The sequence below is a fragment of the Notolabrus celidotus genome, chromosome 8 (assembly GCF_009762535.1).
Source record: "Notolabrus celidotus isolate fNotCel1 chromosome 8, fNotCel1.pri, whole genome shotgun sequence".
Lineage (NCBI taxonomy): Eukaryota > Metazoa > Chordata > Actinopteri > Labriformes > Labridae > Notolabrus > Notolabrus celidotus.
In genome coordinates this window covers 12,305,072-12,325,176 of record NC_048279.1, presented here as the reverse complement: position 1 = coordinate 12,325,176, position 20,105 = coordinate 12,305,072, and the positions used below count along the sequence as shown (strand labels likewise).

At 39.9% G+C, this 20,105-nt stretch overlaps 1 long non-coding RNA gene across 1 annotated transcript; it reads right to left on the bottom strand.

Moving 5' to 3' along the window:
• Positions 1-595: 595 nt before the first annotated feature.
• LOC117817806 lies at positions 596-8,929 on the bottom strand. The gene is made up of 2 exons (XR_004632220.1): positions 8,772-8,929; positions 596-1,164 (listed from the first exon to the last, which is right to left on the bottom strand). It is a non-coding gene; the product is annotated as an uncharacterized LOC117817806 (long non-coding RNA).
• Between the last annotated feature and the right edge of the window lie 11,176 nt (positions 8,930-20,105).

The following is a 20,105-nucleotide window of genomic DNA, read 5'->3' as shown; positions in this document are numbered from 1 at the left end:
AGGTACTACTATTTGAGGTTTGACATTGTTGCCGCCATTACCGTAAAAGCTCTGCGTCTACAGCTTGATTTATTCTAGTTTGGTGAAACATCAGACACATTTAGTAAGTTTTGATCAACTCCTTGTAGTCAAAGATGCAGATTAATTTCAGAGTGCCGTGAACTGCCTGTCAAGTGCCCTTTCATGGCATTTTTCTGTGAATCAAGAGAATCAAAATACAGTCACAGTGGTCACATCAAGGATGTTTTCTAAAACAACTGTAATTTAGCATATTTACTTGCCCCTGAGATGTTATTGGGGGAAAAAATCCCCCCAAAAAATCGCAACCTTTTACCGCAATTTTTTTCAAAAGCTGCCGCAAAATCAGGCTTTTTGGGCCACAACAATCACAAAAAAATTCCGCGAAATCCTGGAGGGACTGCCTGACCTAGAGATTCTGCATATTTATGCAGGATCTGTATGAAAACATGGGTGTGTTCTAGAGGTGTGAACCAAAGTTTAGGATATTTTCTCATCCAACACATTGTGACTTTTAAGTTGTGTCAGCTTTGTTAATCGTCTTTATGTTTCAAACGAAAGTTAAAGTAAAACTTTCCCACATTGTCCCTGTTATATTTCAAACACACAATTTGTAGTACAGACATAACAAAACAGTAAAGAACAGGAGGGTAGACACAGACACTTCAGCCTCAGACAGGACAGTCTGAAATATTGCTTCAGACTTCAGTGCTCAGAACACACATCAAGGCTCGTATTTTTGGGCTTCACTTCTCCCATTAGCCGGTGATTTATACTGGTTATGTCATTATACTGCTCAGTAAATGAAAACGTATGAGATTATGATGAGTTATTATCCAGTCTGAGCTTTATTGGTCCTCCCTCGTCTCGGTGGTGTTGAGGGTCACCCAGGGACCAACAGAGAGGGACAGTCAATCACAAGGCAGAGCCAGTTAGTCCCATACCCTGAAGATTAACTGTCCCTGTTTGAGACATGTTCTTCCTCATTGTTGAGGGAACAGAGAAGTTGCTCTGCTGCCAGGCCCCCTGAAGTTAAGGGAAAGCTGGCGCCCACTTCTCCTTCTCAGTTTCCCCATCCGTCCATCTCGGTGGACGGCGGCAGACCGAGGCCTTGAAGGGAAGATGGATGGAGGTAGTAAACAGGTGCTGGAGACAGAAAGAACAGGAGAGAGGGAGAGAGAGAGTGAGTGAGGGAGAGATGCATGGTGGCCCACATCGGCTCAGACAGAATGACAGATGAGGGGATTATGGAGCAGGGCTACTTTCCACAGTGATCAAAGTTAGGGAGCGTCCCTGCACAACCCGGGTGGACTCTGAGCCAATCACTCTACTGGATAGGGTCAAAACACAAGAAGCAGGAACACCCTCTATTTCAATGTAATATTTACCTCAATAGGCCAGAATTCCTTACTTAAATCTCTTCTCTGCAGAACAACGCTTTGAATGTCATTTCCATTTGTTAAGACGGAACTGTTCTTTGACCAAATGAGACTTTTTTCATTCTACCCCTCTGCATGTGCATGCTGGTTTGTTTGCTGGGAGCTCTGAGTGGGCAATCTCTTCACATTTAGCAGACAGTTTTTCTGCTCTCAGTCAGAGTTCACTTGAAAGACACTCACATCACTCGAGAAACATTCTTAACATTAAAGTTCAGCCTCCCTAAGGCCCAATGCATATTTAGTAGGCTCACAAATCAAATTTGCCAACACAGACACATTATCTAAAATGCATTACTGCAGTGAAGGCGTACTCAGACTAATGCATTTATCTGAGTTTGTGTGTGACTCTATGTACGTGAGCATCTGCAGGGAGCATGCATATATGCATGTGTGCATACAGAGTGCATGTGCAGGTGTTTCTGCATCAGTGTGTGAAGCGTGCAGGTGTGATTTTGGTAAACACGCGCTGTGAAGTAAACCCTGAATAATGGATTCAGCCCCAGTAAGAGTAATCAGTGAACCCTGAGCTCAGCCTATTGAAGTTTAATAACATTCTGAATGTCAGAACACATGACAGCAGAGGAACATAATCCCCTCTCCCTGTAGAGAGAGGCCGCAAACTAACTCTCCCTGCTCTCTTTCTCTCTCTCTATTCCTCTCCCTCACTCTCTCCCCTCTCTCTCTGCCACACAGTGTATACACACACATCAACATTGGTAAAGCCTTTCAGATTAGCTGGTGCGATTTAAACAGCATTTAAAGAGCAGTAAATAAGGGAGAGTTCCAGTTGAGCAGAGCTACCATATCCACACCAAGCTACGTGGTTCTGTCCCCTTATCAAACACAGGCTCTCTCTATTTGATCATTTGATTTAAAGTATCACAAAACTCTCCTTGCATCTGTTGGCATTTTTGTAGCTTGGGTCAAAGTGAAACCCTTTCCTCTGCTAAATAATAACTGTACGTAAACCTTGAAATCCAGATCTGAATAACTGAAGGCTTATAACGACATGAATAACAAAAAAATGGACACAAAGAGGATTTGAGCACGGTGGAGAAAATGTTTCTATTTACAAGCTCTCAGACACCTCTTGAACTTTCACTCTCTCAGAAACATTCAAGGTAGCCACACAATGTTCGCACACTTCATCCCACACAAGCTGTTCAGACGAAGGGGTGAGGTGGGTTTTTAAAGATCTTCAGTTAAGTTCTTTTTTCTTCACACAAGTAAATCCTAACAATATTTTTAATCTCCAGCCCAGCTTCACTCTTTCTAAAAAGACATTTATAATTTTCTACCATTATCTCTACCTTTAATCATACCAAGGTTTCATCTTCTATCTGAGTGATTATAATCCATAATTTAAGGGCTCCTTTGAAAATGTAATCCACATATCAGAGATGTATGAGATGCTGTGTGCAAACTCTGTCCATGAATGTAAAACTTAATCCAACTCAATCTGAGCACTGCAGAAAGATAATTAAGAGGAACAAACAGAGTGAAATCTTTAACTGCCAGCCAATCAGAAATGTGCAATAATTCACCCAGTAAACTGATCTTATCCCATTTTCAGATTTGATCTAATATTAATGTTTGATATGGAATTAGGATTAGGATAAAACGTAATATACGATAAAGCAGACATTAAAATCTTTCCAAAAACTGACTGAGAGACTACATGAATGTGGGGTGGGACTTTTTTCCCATTTGGCAATATATTGCCACCCTGACTTATGTGATGCAACTATCAATATGCCAGCATGAAATATCAGTATTTTGATTGATAAAATACACTACTCTTAACTGATTTTCTTCCACTTTGACTCCCGGCTCACTAATACACGTCTTTTCATGTTGGCACAAATGACATGAATAACAGTAACGTGAACAGAAGCTAATTGGATGAAGAAGAGATTGATAGCATGATGATAGAAGAAGAAGATGGTTTTGAGATTCATCATCCACTTTCAAAACCAACAAGAAGACAGACAAAAAAGCTATTTCAGCTCTTTATGCTGAGGCGAGAGGAAGGGTGGAGGGCACTCAAGTCTCCAGAAAGTGCACTCACATAAAATGGCTGAGCTTCACATGCTACAGGATCTTCAGTCACAATTACTGCCCCTTGTATTGACAACAAGTGGGAAATGCATTCCTATGTGCTGCAAAGAAGCGTAATGCACAAGACCTACACCGGTGCTTGTATGGCAGGATTTTTGAGGAGAGCTATGGAGGAATGAGAGTTGACTGAAAAAGACTTGGATGTAGTTTTTTATATCATGGTGAGTAGCACTGTAGCTTTAACAGGTACAGTCAGAGGTATTGGTAGATTGTAAAATTTCAGTTAATCAGAAATCAGGATTCATTATGATATAACTTACAATATATTGACTATTGCAGAATTGCTGTATCCTGATATTATCATTATCATTGGTCACATATTGTGTAGCACTATGTATCATACCATTTTGCAATGCGTTATAGGCTATCATATTGCATCCTATTGTATCGTACCATATTATATTGTATTGTATCATATTGTAGTGTATCGTATCTTATTGTATTGCATAGCATTGCATCAAATGGTAGCCAATGGTATCCTGTCATATAGTATTGTATCATACTACATTGAATCATATCATATCCTATTATATCGTATTATATTGTATCATACTGTATTGGGCGCCCCCAGGGATTTTGCGCCCCATGCCTAGTAATACACCATTTATAAAAACATCATAATCAAAGTTACAACAGTCTTTAAAAATGAATGCACAACAGAAAAGAGCAGCACTGAATTATGCAGAATAATGGATCTATGTTTATGTTTATTTATCTGCACAATTAAAAGAAAATACATACAAAAAAAACAGCAAACATAAATATAATAATAATGTGCAGAAAACTCAAATAGTGTTCTAATATCAAAAATGAATTAAAAAAATACTAAATCACTATAATGCTGTTCTGTATCAGCAACGCTAGATTTGATACTTAATTGTGTTCAAGTTTATCGGATCAAGTTTATTATTTACAATTATTAAGAGGTTAAAGCTACTTAAACAAATTTCCCCTCGTGGGACCGCCCAAAATTCAGTCAGCATCAAAATATCTGATTTTAAGGTACTATTTGAGTAAAAAAAAAGACATTAAAACAGACTAAATCACTCAATGCTTCAACCTGCCCAGCATCCAAAACAGACTATGGGCTGTAGCTTATGTAGCTTAGCTATAGCTTTGTTTTTATAGGCTTTTGTAATGGTACAGATAAAGAGAGAAAAAAGAGATTCCCACAGACCCCCTTCAATAGTGCTAATTGACATGCTACACCTTCTTGTTCATTGGGTTGGGGGGAGTTGTGGGGAGACAGTGCACCTGCTGACATATCAGCTGCTGAGTCTGGTAGGGAGGGCGGGGAAACCACATTTAGTATAATTAGCTCAAACGCAGTTCATCTCATTGTGGACATCAAACTAGCAAACAGGTTGATTTTTACCAACCTTTCATGGAGAAAAATTGGGTGACATACTGTCGCAATTTCTTCTCTCTCTCCTCTCAATCCTTTCTTTCCCTCCTTTTCTGGGACCCAGACTTTGTCTTTCCAGACATTTTAGCTGCCTTTAGCGCACTCTGTGCAGCACTGTGCTACTTCTGGCTGACTGCGCGGCACAGCTGATTAGCGGGACTCAGGCTGGGCTGTACCATTTCATGCCGATTTCATGCGGGGGGGGGGGGGGGGGGGGGGGGGTTAATATGAATTTGCCCAAATAAAGTAGAGATCTCTGATATACGTTTATTAAGGCAACGTGACTGTTTTTTTAAATTAACTTATTCTGAATAAAATATTAATTATTATTATTATTTTTTTCAATTATTATTTTTGGGCCCCCTGTCAGTCATGGGCCCTTAGATTCATCCTAACTTTTCCCCCCTATACGGCGCCAGTGAGTATGGTATGGTATAGTATTATATCGTTTCGTATCGTATCGTATCGTATCGTATCACATTGCATCGAATGGTATCTTATCATATCCTGTTGTTTCATACTATATTGTATCATATCGTAATGCACCATTTCATGACTCACCCAGATATTTCTACCCTTACAGGCAAACATGATGATACCATATTGACCATAATGAATTGTCCCTGTTCTTCAATGCACTTCAATGTATTTTAGCATCTTTCAGCTCATTTAAAATTTTCTGTTCCAAGTTTTTTTGTTAATTCATGCTCATCTTGAACAAAGTCAAAAATAATCTATCCCATAATTACACTTAAAGTCATACAGGTACACACCATGTATAAGAACACTGTGGCATCACAGTGTGGTGTCTATGCATATGCAATGCTTAAAAGCAAGAACATCACGAGTCTTAATGCCACATTAACATGTGACATTTACAGGTAACCTAAATGAAAGGCACTGTGATATTTATCCCCATCACACTGCTGATTTCCATAATGCACCTCAAAGCCAGGAGTTGATTGTTGATATTAAATGTGGAACACAGGAAGACAGGAACAGTGAAATCATGATGTCTAATGATGCTGCTGGTGTCTGAATGCCTCATTATCATGACTTTGCATTGATTCAGTCTTTAATTGCTTCTTTATCTCTCTCTATCTCCCTCTCTCTCTCAGCCTGTGCCCCCTCACTCTCACACATCTATCTCTTCTTCTCTCCACACTCCCTCCATCCTCACGTTTTCTCACTGTCCCTCTCTAATCTGTAAAACCGCACATTTGGCTCGCTAGAGAGTGATGAGAGGAAATGTCACATTCCACTGCAAGCAGCAGACCGTCACACCGGAATGTCAATTGGCCGACCGGTGTCGAAGCGGAGGGATGGAGAGGTGGGGGGATGAATGGGCGGAGAAGTGTGGGCTGACAGGAGCGGCCGTGGTCCATTGTGTGTTTTTTAAAGACATGGCGTTTTTTGATGATTATTCTAATCCCACTGAGGACCTCTCAGCCTGAACTCAGTGCCTTATCTCCCCTCTGCAGTCTTTCTCTCATTAAAACACAATCACAGGCCACCAACTCTAATAAACCTTCAACTTCCTCTTTGAAAGAGGGCGAGGGAGGGGGGGGGGGGGGGGGGGGGGGAATGGAGGAATGCAGATTACAGTAGGTCTTTCTGTTGGTCCCACTGGACGTGACATGGGAAATAGAAATGCTGTTACAAATCACTCCTTTTGCAAAAGGGCCTTTATGAAGTCATCAGGTTTGGTGATTGTTTTGTTAATCACATGGAAGAGTTCACTCTTTAACAAGGACTAAGACTTTGAGATTGCAGAGTTACTCTTGAGAATTAGTTTGTATGTACCTCCACTGTTTTTGGTTGCCTTGAAGATGATGAGGTGAAGATGACTTGGATAATTTAGCTGGTCACTCCTTTTGGGGAAAGTTGTCCAGACGTCAAGCCAAACACTGATGATAAAGCCCACAGTCTCTTGACAACCATCTTTCCCTGCTCTCTCACACACATACACATTTGAACACACGGAATACTCATACAGGACAGGGTTTCTGACCCTCTTTAATCATGAGCTTTAGGGTTATGATAAGGGTTAGGGTTATGATTAGGGTTAGGGTTAAAGTTAAGGTTATGATTAGGGTTAAAGTTAAGGTTATGATTAGGGTTGGGGTTTGGGTTTGTGTGGGCTCCTTGAATCTGTGCGCAGGCCTGCTGATCCAGTCTCTGATGGGTTTGGTTCCTGATGGAGATCATCACCAGCAGTCGTGGGCAGACGGTTGATATCAATTTGTGTAGGGATTGGATGGTGGCTCAGCAGAATAATGTCAGCCTTATATGCAGGGGACCCTCATTCGAATCTCCGCACTGGAACACTTTGTTGAAGGGGTCCTCGGATCATTCGGTAGGTTGAGAGTATAATGTTAGATGGAGGATCACAGAAAAGATCCAAACCTTTTATTTTGTTAATATATTGTGGAGGAATTACTTTATAAAACTGTATGGTGGGCTTCAGTGACCAGGGGCATAGTACATAGCTTTGGCATCCATCTTCCGTGCGGAAAGCCTGGGTTTAAGACCCAGCCGAACGTTCACTCTCCTTTTAAAGGTTGGTACTGTGGCCAGTGAAATACATGTGGGAGAGAGGGGCTCAATTCCTGACTAAGGCAGCAATTCATTCTGCACTATATTTGCCTCTCAGGGCCGGGAATCATAGAGAGAAAGAAAGAGACCACACCAAAAAAAAAAAGGAGGGGGGAGAACAAGAATATGAGCTATCACATGCATAAGTGCTGTCACATCACGTGCTACATGCTGTGTTAGATGTTCCTTGGTTGTGTCCTGGGTCATGCAATCATCATTGAGAACCTTTAAATTTTAAAATATAATCAGGCAGTGTTTCATATAGAAGGTAGGTGTCCCTCAACCTAGGGAGCCGAGTTGAATGGTATAAAGGCATCCAAGAATAGCTTTCCGCCTACGCATTTGGATTGGACTTGATCAGCCTTAAGGGTAAGGGTTAGTATAAGGGTTAGGGTAACGATTAGGGTTAGGGATGGGGTTAAGATTAGGGTTAGAGTTATGTTAGGGTTAAGGATAAGATTAGGGTTAGGGTTGGGGTTAAGATTAGGGTTAGAGTTAGGTTTTAGGGTTATGATTATGATTAGGGTTAGGGTTACAATTAGGGTTGGGGTTAGGTTTTGGGGTTAGGTTTTAGGGTTATGATTAGGGTCAGGGTTGGGGTTAAGATTAGGGTTAGGGATATGATTAGGGTAGTGGGTTGGGGTTAAGATTAGGGTTAGGTTTTAGGGTTATGATTAGGTTTAGGGTTACGGTAAAGATTAGGGTTAGGGTTCAGATTAGGGTTATTTAGGGGTGAACCTGACTAAGGATTTGCTTAGTCGAATCTGATTCATCAGATTTTGCCCATAGTCGACGAACAGCCGAATGTTTGTTGTTTTTCCTTATTGACCCAAAGTCTGCATGATGGTGACCGCATGACAATATTACACATAACCATTTGCAATTAAGAGACTCGTAGCTTAAAGTAAAAGGGACAACAGAATATTATAAGTGTAAAACTTAGATTTTTTTAATCTATATTGCACGCAAAAACAACAAGGTGATGAAAGAGAGAAAACTCAAAGAAGGCCACCATCCGTTAAACATGGAACAACGCTCCACTATAGAATAAAGAGCCAGTAGATATTTAAACAGTGTTCACACAGAGGAGAGCAGTGCTGCGGAGGGTAGTTTGTCCAACTTAAGGCTAAACATTTGTATAATGTTCAAAATCAAACCTGAACCAGCTAAAGGGTTTTTAAATACCTTAACAGTACCTGTTAAAACAGTCTTTCATCGCGTCTTTGGCCGCTTGACTCTTTTCAAACTGTCGTGTTTCGTGTCGTGTTTACGGGCAGAAGTGCGCTCCTTGCTTCCTTCCTTGTGGATTGTTTTTGAGGCTTTGCGCAGCTTTGGGCTTTGTACAGTTTTTGTGTGGTCCGGTAATCCTTGATCTCACAGCCCTCTTCATGAAGCTGCTCCTCATCTTCATTACTATTTTTTAGGATCCACTTAAGTTTTATTTTCAGACATTTTGAGCTGCTATGAACGTAGAAAGATTTAAAGGCCAGCTGAGGTACGTCTGCTCCACAGCTCCCGCTTAATGGGAGAGTCCACCTTTATTTAATTAGAGATTTAATTACCACTTTAAGGAGATTTAACACTTCAAAAGCTGTTCTCAGAATTACATTAAATAAGTCTATATTTATATAAAAATACGCTAAATGAGACACTATTTTTACGGGAAACAGGAAAATAATGTAAAATTAGACATTGAGCACCCCCATGGTTTGAATGGAATGATCCGCTTTCATATGCAAATATTCGTCTATGAGATTGGCAGTCGACTAAGACTCGTTAGAACGAATCGTCGAATATTCGACTATTTGGGGTCACCCCTAGGGTTATTAATAGGGTTAGGGTTCAGGGTTACTGATAGGGTTAGAGTTATAATTAGGGTTAGGGTTATGGCTATGATTAGGGTTAGGGTTATCATTAGGGTTATGATTAGGGTTGGGGTTAAGATTAGGGTTAGGGTTAAGGTTATGATTAGGGTTAGGGTTATCATAGGGGTTATGAGTACGGTTAGGGTTATGACTATGTTTAGGGTTAAGATTAGGGTTATGTTAAAGATTAGGGTTAGGGTTCAGATTAGGGTTACTGATAGGGTTAGGGTTAGGATTAGGGTTAGGATTAAGATTAGGGTTAGGGTTAAGGTTATGATTAGGGTTAGGGTTATCATTAGGGTTATGAGTAGGGTTAGGGTTAAGATTAGGGTTAGAGCTAGGGTTATGATTTGGTTTAGGAATAGGATTAGGATTTTGATTGGGGTTAGGGTTAGGATTAGGGTTAGGATTAGGATTTGGGTTGGGGTTAAGATTAGTGTGGCATGGCAGCTGCTCTGCTGCAGAGAAGAAGACTCTGCAGAGGGTGGTGAAGGCTGCACAGAGGATTGTAGGGAACAGTTTACCACCAACCACATACATTTACACCAGCAGATGCAGGAAAAGGGCCTCTGGCATCATGAAGGACACCTACCAACCTGCACAGACACTGTTTGCTCCTCTCACCTCAGGCAGAAGGCTGCGGAGCATCAGAAGCAGAACCACAAGAATGAGGAACTACTTCTTTCCCGGCGCCATAAGACTGCTGAACTCTGGTGGTGCTCTGTAGTCTCGGCCACTCCAAGCCGTACAGACTCTGACATGAACAGTACAATAAAACGGACCACCTCAAAACTTGCACTTTGTACATTTGCACATTCAATTGCACTATGACATGAACTCTATCAGTCTATGCACAATATTTATATTTGTATTTATATTTCTATATTTATTACTAATGTCATCTTTAAATTGTGTGTTCTTTGTGTCTTCATACCGGACCTGAGGAATGAAATTTCCTCCCATATCATTGCAACAGCTTGTGTTGGTATGACAATAAAAAACCTGGAAACCTTGAATCCTTGAATAATTGAAGATTAGGGTTAGGGTTATTATTAGGTTTAGAGTTAGGGTTATGGTTAGTGTAGGGATTAGGGTTATGATTACGGTTAGTATTGGGGTCTGGGTTAAGATTAGGGTTATGGTTAGGGTTGTGTTTAGGGTTAGGATTAAGATTAGGGTTAGGTTTATGATTAGGGTTAGGGTTATGATTAGGGTTGGGGTTATGATTAGGGTTAGGGTTATGATTAGGGTTAGGGTTATGATTAAGGTTTAGGATTGGGGTGATGATTAGGGTTATGATTAGGGTTAGGGTTATGATTGGGGTTAGGGTTGGAGTTAAGAGTAGGTTTGGGGTTATGGTAAGGTTTAGGGTTATGATAAGGGTTAGCGTTATGATTAGGGTTTGGGTTATGATTAAGGTTAGGGTTAAGATTAGGGTTAGGGTTCTGAGTAGGGTTAGGGTTATGATTAGGGTTGTGGTTATGATTAGGGTTAGTGTTAGGGTTATGATTAGTGTTAGGGTTATGATTTGGGTTAGGGTTATGATTGGGGTTAGGGTTGGAGTTAAGAGCAGGTTTAGGGTTATGGTAAGGTTTAGGGTTATGATAAGGGTTAGGGTTATGATAAGGGTTGTGGTTATGATTAGTGTTAGGGTTATGATTAGTGTTAGGGTTATGATTAGGGTTTGGGTTATGATTAGGGTTAGGGTATTGGCTATGATAAGGGTTAGGGTTAAAATTAGGGTTAGGATAAGAGGGTTATGATTAGGGTTAGGGTTATGATTAGAGTTATGATTAGGGTTAAGATTAGGGTTATGATTGGGGTTAGGGTTAAGATTAGGGTTAGGGTTAAGATTAGGGTTAGGGTTATGATTAGGGTTAGGGTTAAGATTAGGGTTAGGGTTATGATTAGGGTTATGATTGGGGTTAGGGTTAAGATTAGGGTTATGATTAGGGTTAGCGTTAAGATTAGGGTTAGGGTTAAGATTAGGGTTATGATTAGGGTTAGCGTTAAGATTAGGGTTATGATTAGGGTTAGCGTTAAGATTAGGGTTATGATGAGGGTTAGCGTTAGGGTTATGATTGGGGTTAGGGTTATGATAAGAGTCAGGGTTATGATTAGGGTTAGGGTGAAGAGTAGGGTTAGAGTTATGATTAGGGTTAGGGTTATGATAAGAGTCATGGTCATGATTTGGGTTAGGGTTATTAGGGTTAGGGTTAAGGTTAGGGTTAGGGTTATGATTAGAGTTAGGGTTAGAATTAGGGTTATGGTTAGGATTTGGGTTAGGGTTATGATTAGGGTTACTGATAGGGTTAGGGTTATGATTAGGGTTAGGGTTAAGATTAGGGTTAGGGTCATGAATACGGTTAGGGTAATGATTAGGGTTAGGGTTATGATTAGGGTTAGTGTTAGGCTTATGATTAGGGTTAGGGTCATATATATTTTAATACAATTTCATTGCCACATTTGTGAAAGAAAAGTATAACACTTTTTGAGAGTCTGTGTGTAAACCATCAAGTCTGGTGGAGTTATTCAAATGCTGAGCCACAGCAAAAGAGAAATGGATTGGAATAATAAAAGAAACATGGTAGCCCTAATTTCTGGGAAAAAGATAACTCATTTTTATACAGCAGCTCATCAATATAAACATTAACAGTATGTATTTTTCTGGACTAAACCAGCCCCCTATAGTGAGTAACAAAAATACAAAAAAATGACACCTGAGGTATTTTTGGGACTTTCATTTGAAATGCAATTCACAACATGTAAAACGCGGTGGAGCTGCTGTATTTTTGTTGTTAAATATTACATTTCAACCAAGTACTGTATGGTTTTGAAACGTTTCTAGCTTGTTAAAAAGAACATACAGTAAAACAAAAAACAATCTCTTAAATTTTAGGGGTGCTGGGATTAAATTTAGAGGTGCTTCACCAATGGGCTGGAAACACCTATGGACTGGGGTTATAAATAGGTTTAGGGTCAATCCCTGCAGTTTGGCTAAAATTCTAGTTTTTCAGTGCTTTACTAGAAAGCCACTTTGTTTGTTCACTATTTTTGGATATGACATATATGTGTTCCCAAGATTGGGACTTGGTAACAATAACATTCAAGGACCTATGGGCATCCAAAGATACCAGTTGCTCACATACAGCATAAGGCCTCCATCCAGAGTTCCCTGCAACACTGAACTCTGTGATACAGACTTTCTACAATTTTCAGAAGTTAAATCAGAAAACCTGAAATGCCATGCAGAAGAGGTCTTCAAAGTAAGTGTTCAGCACTCATAGTTTGTTAATTGCATGATGACGCAACCCATAGGCACAATATGCTTACCTTATCACAATATTGATACTCTACAGTCATTACTTTGTCCACTGAATTATTTTCAGAATTTTTAAATTTTTGCTTAAACTGTGATGAAAAATATGAATATTCACAATATATCACTGGCTCATACATAACAGACCCTATTAGTTGATCAGGCAGAGGAACACATATGTATTGCTGGTTTTTTTTTAATTAGCTCAAGTACATGGTAAAATTGACCCTGTCGGAAGTTGTTGAAAACACATAGCTTCTGCACTGGTTCTCCAGTTTCTCAACAAAGGGGCTGAGCTGAACAGAATACCATGTGGGTAACACACTTTCCATTGACAAGTTTCATTGATGAATTATATGTAGAGCATCTAAGACAAAAGCAACCATTAAGAGCTCTGTTTTACTAAGAAAGACACTGGATTTTTATTACAGATATTAACATATATATGCATAGGGTTGCAGTCAGAGTGAGTGAAGGATAATCATGTGTAGTGAGGAAAAGCACATAACTGCAATGTGCACTGTGCTATACATTGTCAACATAAAAGTCTAGCTTCAGTGTAGTCTTCTACATACTGAAATGTAAAACTTTACCAAGAAGTGATCCACCTAAAATGAGGCACATGAAAATTTGGAGAGGGTCAGAGTTTCAGTTGCTCTCTGCAAGTTAAGCACAAAATAATGTCCAAAAACTGACATGACACAAAGCTGCTCTTGGCAGTGGTTAAGACTGAGAAAATGAAAGTAACGATTTGACTCTAGCAAAAACAAGACTTTTTTGTCTCCGGTGATGACAGCAACAGGGGGAACTTTAATATTACTAAAACATCCGGAGTCAGCTTCCTTTAAAAAATGTGAACACTGGTATACAACGTGCTTTTGACTGATTCTTGGCCTCTGCATTGCAGCATTCACTCTTCAAGCATTTCCCTCCAGCCTCCATTTATTTTTTAATCCTTGTCTCCTTCAGCCTCGAACTATAAAGATCAACAAGTCCACCAATCAAAATCCTCTAATTAAATCTGACAGAAAATTGCAAATCAATAAAAACTGTCTGCTACCCTTTAGAGAGTGCTGATGATCTGTAGAAATAATTTTGTAATGTCCTTTTTATCATCTACAGTAACCTTGTATTGATATTTGACTCCAGTCCAGCTCCTCTAAATGTGCCCCTGATAAATTTAGCCGGGAAGTTAAGTCGCTTCAGGTTTAATTGCTTCCAATGGCCTATGGGGGAAATATTAAATTTCTATTGCTTGTGTTGTTTCTAAAAGTCATTTTAGCCCTCTCCCTCAGGTCAATACCCCTGCACATGTGTCAAAGATTCAACATCACATCCAGGCCAACTTAGAGATATAAGGAGAAGAATTTATGGAAATAATATGCATTAAAAACGATGAGAGTAGAGCCAAAGTCAGAGCAGGCAGCTGTCATTGGTACTGATTCAGAGGTCTATGAGGCCTCTCACTTTGTTCCTAAATTATTCATGCAATCTGTCAATGCTGCTGTCTAGGCAGACTCCTCTCCCCATGTGTTCTATGACGACCGAAACCCTGCGCTATGTTCGCTGCTATCTTCTGCAAATCCCTCACCGGAGACACTGGACTCACAGAGCTCCCGCACATACTTGTATGTGTGTATATATAGTAAGATATCTATGGCTGCCCGTGTGAGTCAATGTGTCCTCTTTTGTTTTCGCTCGCTTTGAGTCCTTTGCGTCTTTGCTGTGTGCTTTAAAGTCTTTGAGAATGTTTTCATATTTCTCTGTAAGTGTTCCCTCATGCAAAACAGACAGTACACAGAGTGACAAATGAATATTCAGGCACAAATGTGCACACGCAGGCACAGCATGCTTACAAACACACAAAGAAAGGCAGACAGAGTGCTTCCTCTTTCTCTCATATCCCAGTGAGAAGTAGCTTTGCTGCAGTTCCACTTCTCTTTGTGGGAGAATATAAAAGACAGAAATTCCTCAGATGTTGGAGAACGTGTTATTGAAGCTCTCCCACAGATAGCCTCATAAAGTTCCCTCCACCACGTGACAAAACACTTTATATGAATAAGAATAAGTCAAACATTAATTTCTTCCAAAGAACACCAGTGACCAATGTGTGCTGGTTGTCACCTGTCGAGAACTAATGTAATAAACAAAGCCCTCTAACTCTGTGCCTGCTGTGCTGTGAGTTAGACCAAACGGCTCAAACTGAGACGGATGTGATCGTGTGTCAAGATGTGTCCGGCTTCTGTCAGTCAGCATGAAGATGGATTTTGTCTCATCTATCTAGTATGGCCACATTTATTTTTAAATCAACTCTTGACTCCTCACAGTAAGCAAGTGAGTGTATCGAAGTCAGTAAACCAAATGGCAGCCTTCAGGGCAGGTTTAAATACAAGGCTTATGTGGCAACCTCCAAGGCATGAAGCCAACGCTGGAAGTGCTAAAAACTGCAGTTCCTTGATCATCCACTTGAGGCTGGGCCCTAAAGCCTATCAGAACTCAAATTAAAAGCGGAATGAACAAAAAATTCTCTCTAGGTATAATTAGAGGTGCGCCTGTTTGACTAAGAGGCAGGCACGTTGGAACTGTAAACAAGCCCACCTCAACTTCTTCTCTTTGCCTCTTGCTGGATCAGCAGAAACGTAGCTGGAGTCAGTGTTCCAATACAGCTACTGCCAGCTTTATATTCATGTTGTTGATAGCTTTAAAAAATGTTCATGAATTTTTTTTTCAAATGATGTCTCACTGTGTTGTTTATTGTAGTAATAAGCCATCTAAGAAGTCTGCTCTAGCTTTTCAGTATGGGTGAATCTTGTACAGCTTGCTAACAGTAACAAAATCAACAGTCCAAGTTAGCAAACTTTAGCATTTATCTTACTTTTCTGGGTTTATCATGAATACTTTTATTAAAGTTTGAGCTTCTCTCCGTCTTCTTGATGGTTCTTTTACATATTGCACACATTGCACTGCTTTTGCTGCATTTACTGTGACATCCTAGAAAGCAAAACACCTGATTTGTGGCGCCTCTTCAGATGTCATATCAGGAGCTGTTGCTGAAGAGGACGTCATGCAGGTGAACACACGTGGCAGCCCTTGTTTGAAACTGAATAAAAGATCAGGACCTTCTATATATGTAAAAAAATTAACAATACAATAAAACAGTCTGAATCATTAAATAAGTCAGAGTCTTCCTTTCCTTCTCCAAAGTCATAAAGTAGTCTTAATGCTTGAGTCTGAGTCATCAGTGCTCAAGTCCAAGTCAAGACCCAAGTCCTGAAAATTAGGACTTGAGTCTGACTCAAGTCCGAGTCCTTTCCTCGGTTACAACTCTGGTGCCAGCAATACCTCTGGTCTAAATATACCACTTTCCACTGAAAACAAGCATCCTCTTTTCTTACAGTATGAATTATAAACAGCTGGACATGTTGATAAATGAGTCTCATTAGGAGTATTGAGTGCATTCTTAAGACGTACAGTATAAGGACCATTTGTCTCTAAAGATGCTGATGTCAAGTGTGTGTTAAGCAGCGTCGGGACAGCTCAGGGGAGACGGACATGGTATAATGCTTAACATGGACAGGGATACACACTGATGGATATATGCAGATGTAGAGACAGACGTTAACATATTTTCACACCCGCACACACACACATATACACAAACGTTAAATACTGTCCTTGAGAACATATTATGTCTGTGTCTGACGGTGATCTAATTAAGAAATGCCCACTGAGCAGATTACTAACGTACGTCAACCAAGGCCAACTGCTTTGCTTCCATGACAACCAAACATCAAAATCTAAGAAAGTTGCTCAGTGATGCTGAGATGCTTCAATTAAGAGCAGCTAGTCACTGTACTCAGGGTGCTAATATTTAATGTTTCCAGAAAAAAAAATCCATTAATTTCTTTCTTTTTTGCCCTTCATCACATCTAACTTCCCCTTTCTCCCTGTTGCTGTATATTGTTCCTTTGTTACAGGACTTAGTGTAATGATAAGACCCGCAGGCTGAACAGAAATATGATCTCACACACAGCTTTGGCTTCTGCTGTTATTACTGACAAGCCGCCTTATCTTCCACACACACCTTTGCTTTGCTACAAACTTAAATCCCCAAAATCACCAGAGGTGAGTCACGCTCTCCTGTGAGAACGCTATGATGACTTGCTGCTGGGAAAATTATGACCACTAGGTGATGAGATGAAATGGACTGATATTACTGTATTTATCAAAATGTGAGCATTTGTCAAATTGAACTGGCCTCTGAATCACTCAGTCCTCTTATCTCATTTTCCTCCCTGAGTCTCTTCTCCCCACTGTCTCTGAATGATTTCAAATTTCTACAACCACTTATTTCTTTCTTTCATCATCTTATCACGATCAGTACACCATCCATTTCCTGACTATCAGATATGATTTTTCACGTTGTTTTTCATCATTCAGATGGAAGTGATTCAAAAGTTAGCACTTGCATATTTCTCTGATCTTACTGTCATCCTCCAAGTAAAAAAAATCTTTTGAATTCTTCACGATATATCAAAGTTTTGAGAACCGGGACTAGTTCTTTGTGGTCACATGAATAAGAAGACACTGAAACCTCCAAAGAACTTAATGTTCTACAAAAAATACTGGCTTCAGATGTATTGGAAATGTACCCTACACTTTATAACGTGGGCCATAACTGTTAGTTAGTTAGTTTCTGTTGATTTTTTTTGACAGTATTCAGACAGACAGTTCCAAACTGAACACTTGTGACCTTATACAATTGATAAAGAAACCATACTGGCAAACAGTTGTCTTGGACCATATGCAGTAGTTTTGGAGCTGATAGAAAAAAACAAAAAACGCTATCAGTCAAATTAAAGAAAGGCAAGACAAAGGTGGAGCTACACATTATATTATGAACTTAAGTGAAAAACACACCTGACTTACATACATGTCATCATCCATTTCTAATCATGTTCAATGTTCATCCAAGTCACCAACCCAGTGACAGAAACTTCAAATTGAAGGAAAACTGACTTTTTATCTGCTGCATGTGATTCCTCATTACACATTGTCCACAGACACCCCACCTTCTTTCCATAACTCTCCCCCAAAAAACAAACAAACAAACAAACAAAATGTCAAGGACACTTTTCTTTGGGTGCCAGTAGAACACCTAGTTTTCATAGGTTATCTCCCCAGACATGATTTGCGCTGCAGTAGTAGCCATACAGGCTAACTAGCTGTTTAGTGAGTCTTCTTCCTCTGCTGCTGCTTCTTCTTCCCTCTGTTTTATGGAGGGTGGCAACCAGTGCAAATAACCACTACCACCCCCTACTATGAACAGGGAGTTAAATGGTATTACTGTATGCCTACCTTTAGCACAAAGTCAATGATTCTTTTGTTTTTTAATGGGGGCTTATCACCAAAACCATTGAAGCGCGACAGCCCTAATCAGAACTAATGATCTTTTTGGTTATTTCACCAATTATTATACAAATGTAATGTCCACAGCATCTGTAGCTGCTGCTCAAATAACTAAGCAGCTAACTGTATTACCTAGGTATGTTAAATACTTGATTAAAATTGGTCAAATCCCATAACAGCAGTGATCAATTCTCAACAGAGACGCCAGGGACAGCCTGATCACACATCTTATATCAAATCAATTGGCAGGAAGGAGTTCTGGCATATATGTCAGCTGCCTGTTGCCAATGTTAGTTTCCCTATAAGGCTGGTCTTAAAAGTCTTGAAATAATGTCATGTCATAATAATAGCACAGATGTGAGAGCAGTCTGAGAAGTTACTGGGCTCCAACCAACCATCCCTGGTCAAGTAGGGTGGAGCAATATCACTGTTCTTTATCCTCTACTTCTGCTGGGCAGGTATAGAACATTGCATAATCCATATTTATAGTCTGACGTAAATAAGAATTCAGTCACACAACTCTCATTTTTATGCTTTGAGCTGTTTATTGCAGGAGAACATTGTGTTCGGCGTCTAGACCCTGAACACATCCCTCTCGCAGTTAAACCTTACGGGGAGAAATTGAGGAGTAATGAGACAATACCTTAAACCTCCCATTTGGAGCCTGCAGGTGGATGGTGGGGATGAAAATAAGAGTGCAGCACTTATGCATGGCTCCATTTGTTGGTGATTCAGAAACAAAATGTTTATGCTATTTTGGTTCAACTGAGCTAAAGCAATTAGTGTTTTAGTTTTAGCCAAAAAATATTTTTTGAAAATGCTCAAGTGTCACAGGAAGCTGTATACCTAGCTTGTACCTCTGATTTAATACAGGAAAAATAACATCCTCAAAAATGATCACAAGTATTGAATGTACTGTGTACTGCGGCGTCCTAGTCTTCTTTGAAACTACATAAAATACCTGATGTTTTCAGTTGACATCCCTCTACTTTGTGCAGATTGACTGTTCTCAGTGTTAGGTGCATAATTTCAGTTTAAAGTTCAGCCTTAACTTCCTTTTTTTCAGAGCTCCAATGAAATTTAAGATAATTAAATGAGGTTTGCCTGCTGGGCATGAATTGGAAATGACTCATTTAGCAGTTCGCTACCGAGTCAGTGAGTTTTAAGAGGATAATGACGTGCACAGCAGATAGAGGACATTGACAGTTGCAGTTTGAGAAAACAATGAAAAAAGAAACAAACTTTCAGTTGATACAGTTTCGATTTTGATAGTGCCAAATTACAACAAAAAATCTCATGACACTGTACTTAGAGAGCAAGTCTAAACGTCTGTTGTATTATTTACTATGACACATCTTATTTCAACATGTGAAAGCATTTGGCATTGGTGGTAAGGAAAAACATGATTTTTACATGTGAGAACCTCGAGCAGAACCCGATTCAGCTTGGATATGCTTTCTTAGACACATATGAAAACACGTTCAAACATGTATTCTTTGCACAGACTGGAGATCATGAATTCACTATCACAAAAACTCACCTCGCTTTTTAAACTATATATCAGGATGACCTCCTTTATCGTATGTGGCTCTCTGTCTCTGTCTGTCCTTGAGATACACAAATGAACATAAGCAACAGCATGCACACAGTCCATTTTAGACAACTGTGAAGACCGTACAAGAGCAGCCCCACATCCAGGTGTGTGACTCTGCAGGTGGTTACTCTGTGAATCAGTGAGCCACAAGTGTCCTGCAGTGCCCCCCTGCATCCTGTTTCTCCTGTCCTTCATCTCCCAGCAGGTGATCCCGATCTGCTTCATTTGTTTTTTTGGACATTTTTTACCATCAACCTAAGAAGGCTTGTTTTTTTCTTTCTCTCTTAAACCCACTCAATCTGCTCAGGTGATGCCTCAGAGAATTCTTTGTTGTGGGGCAAAG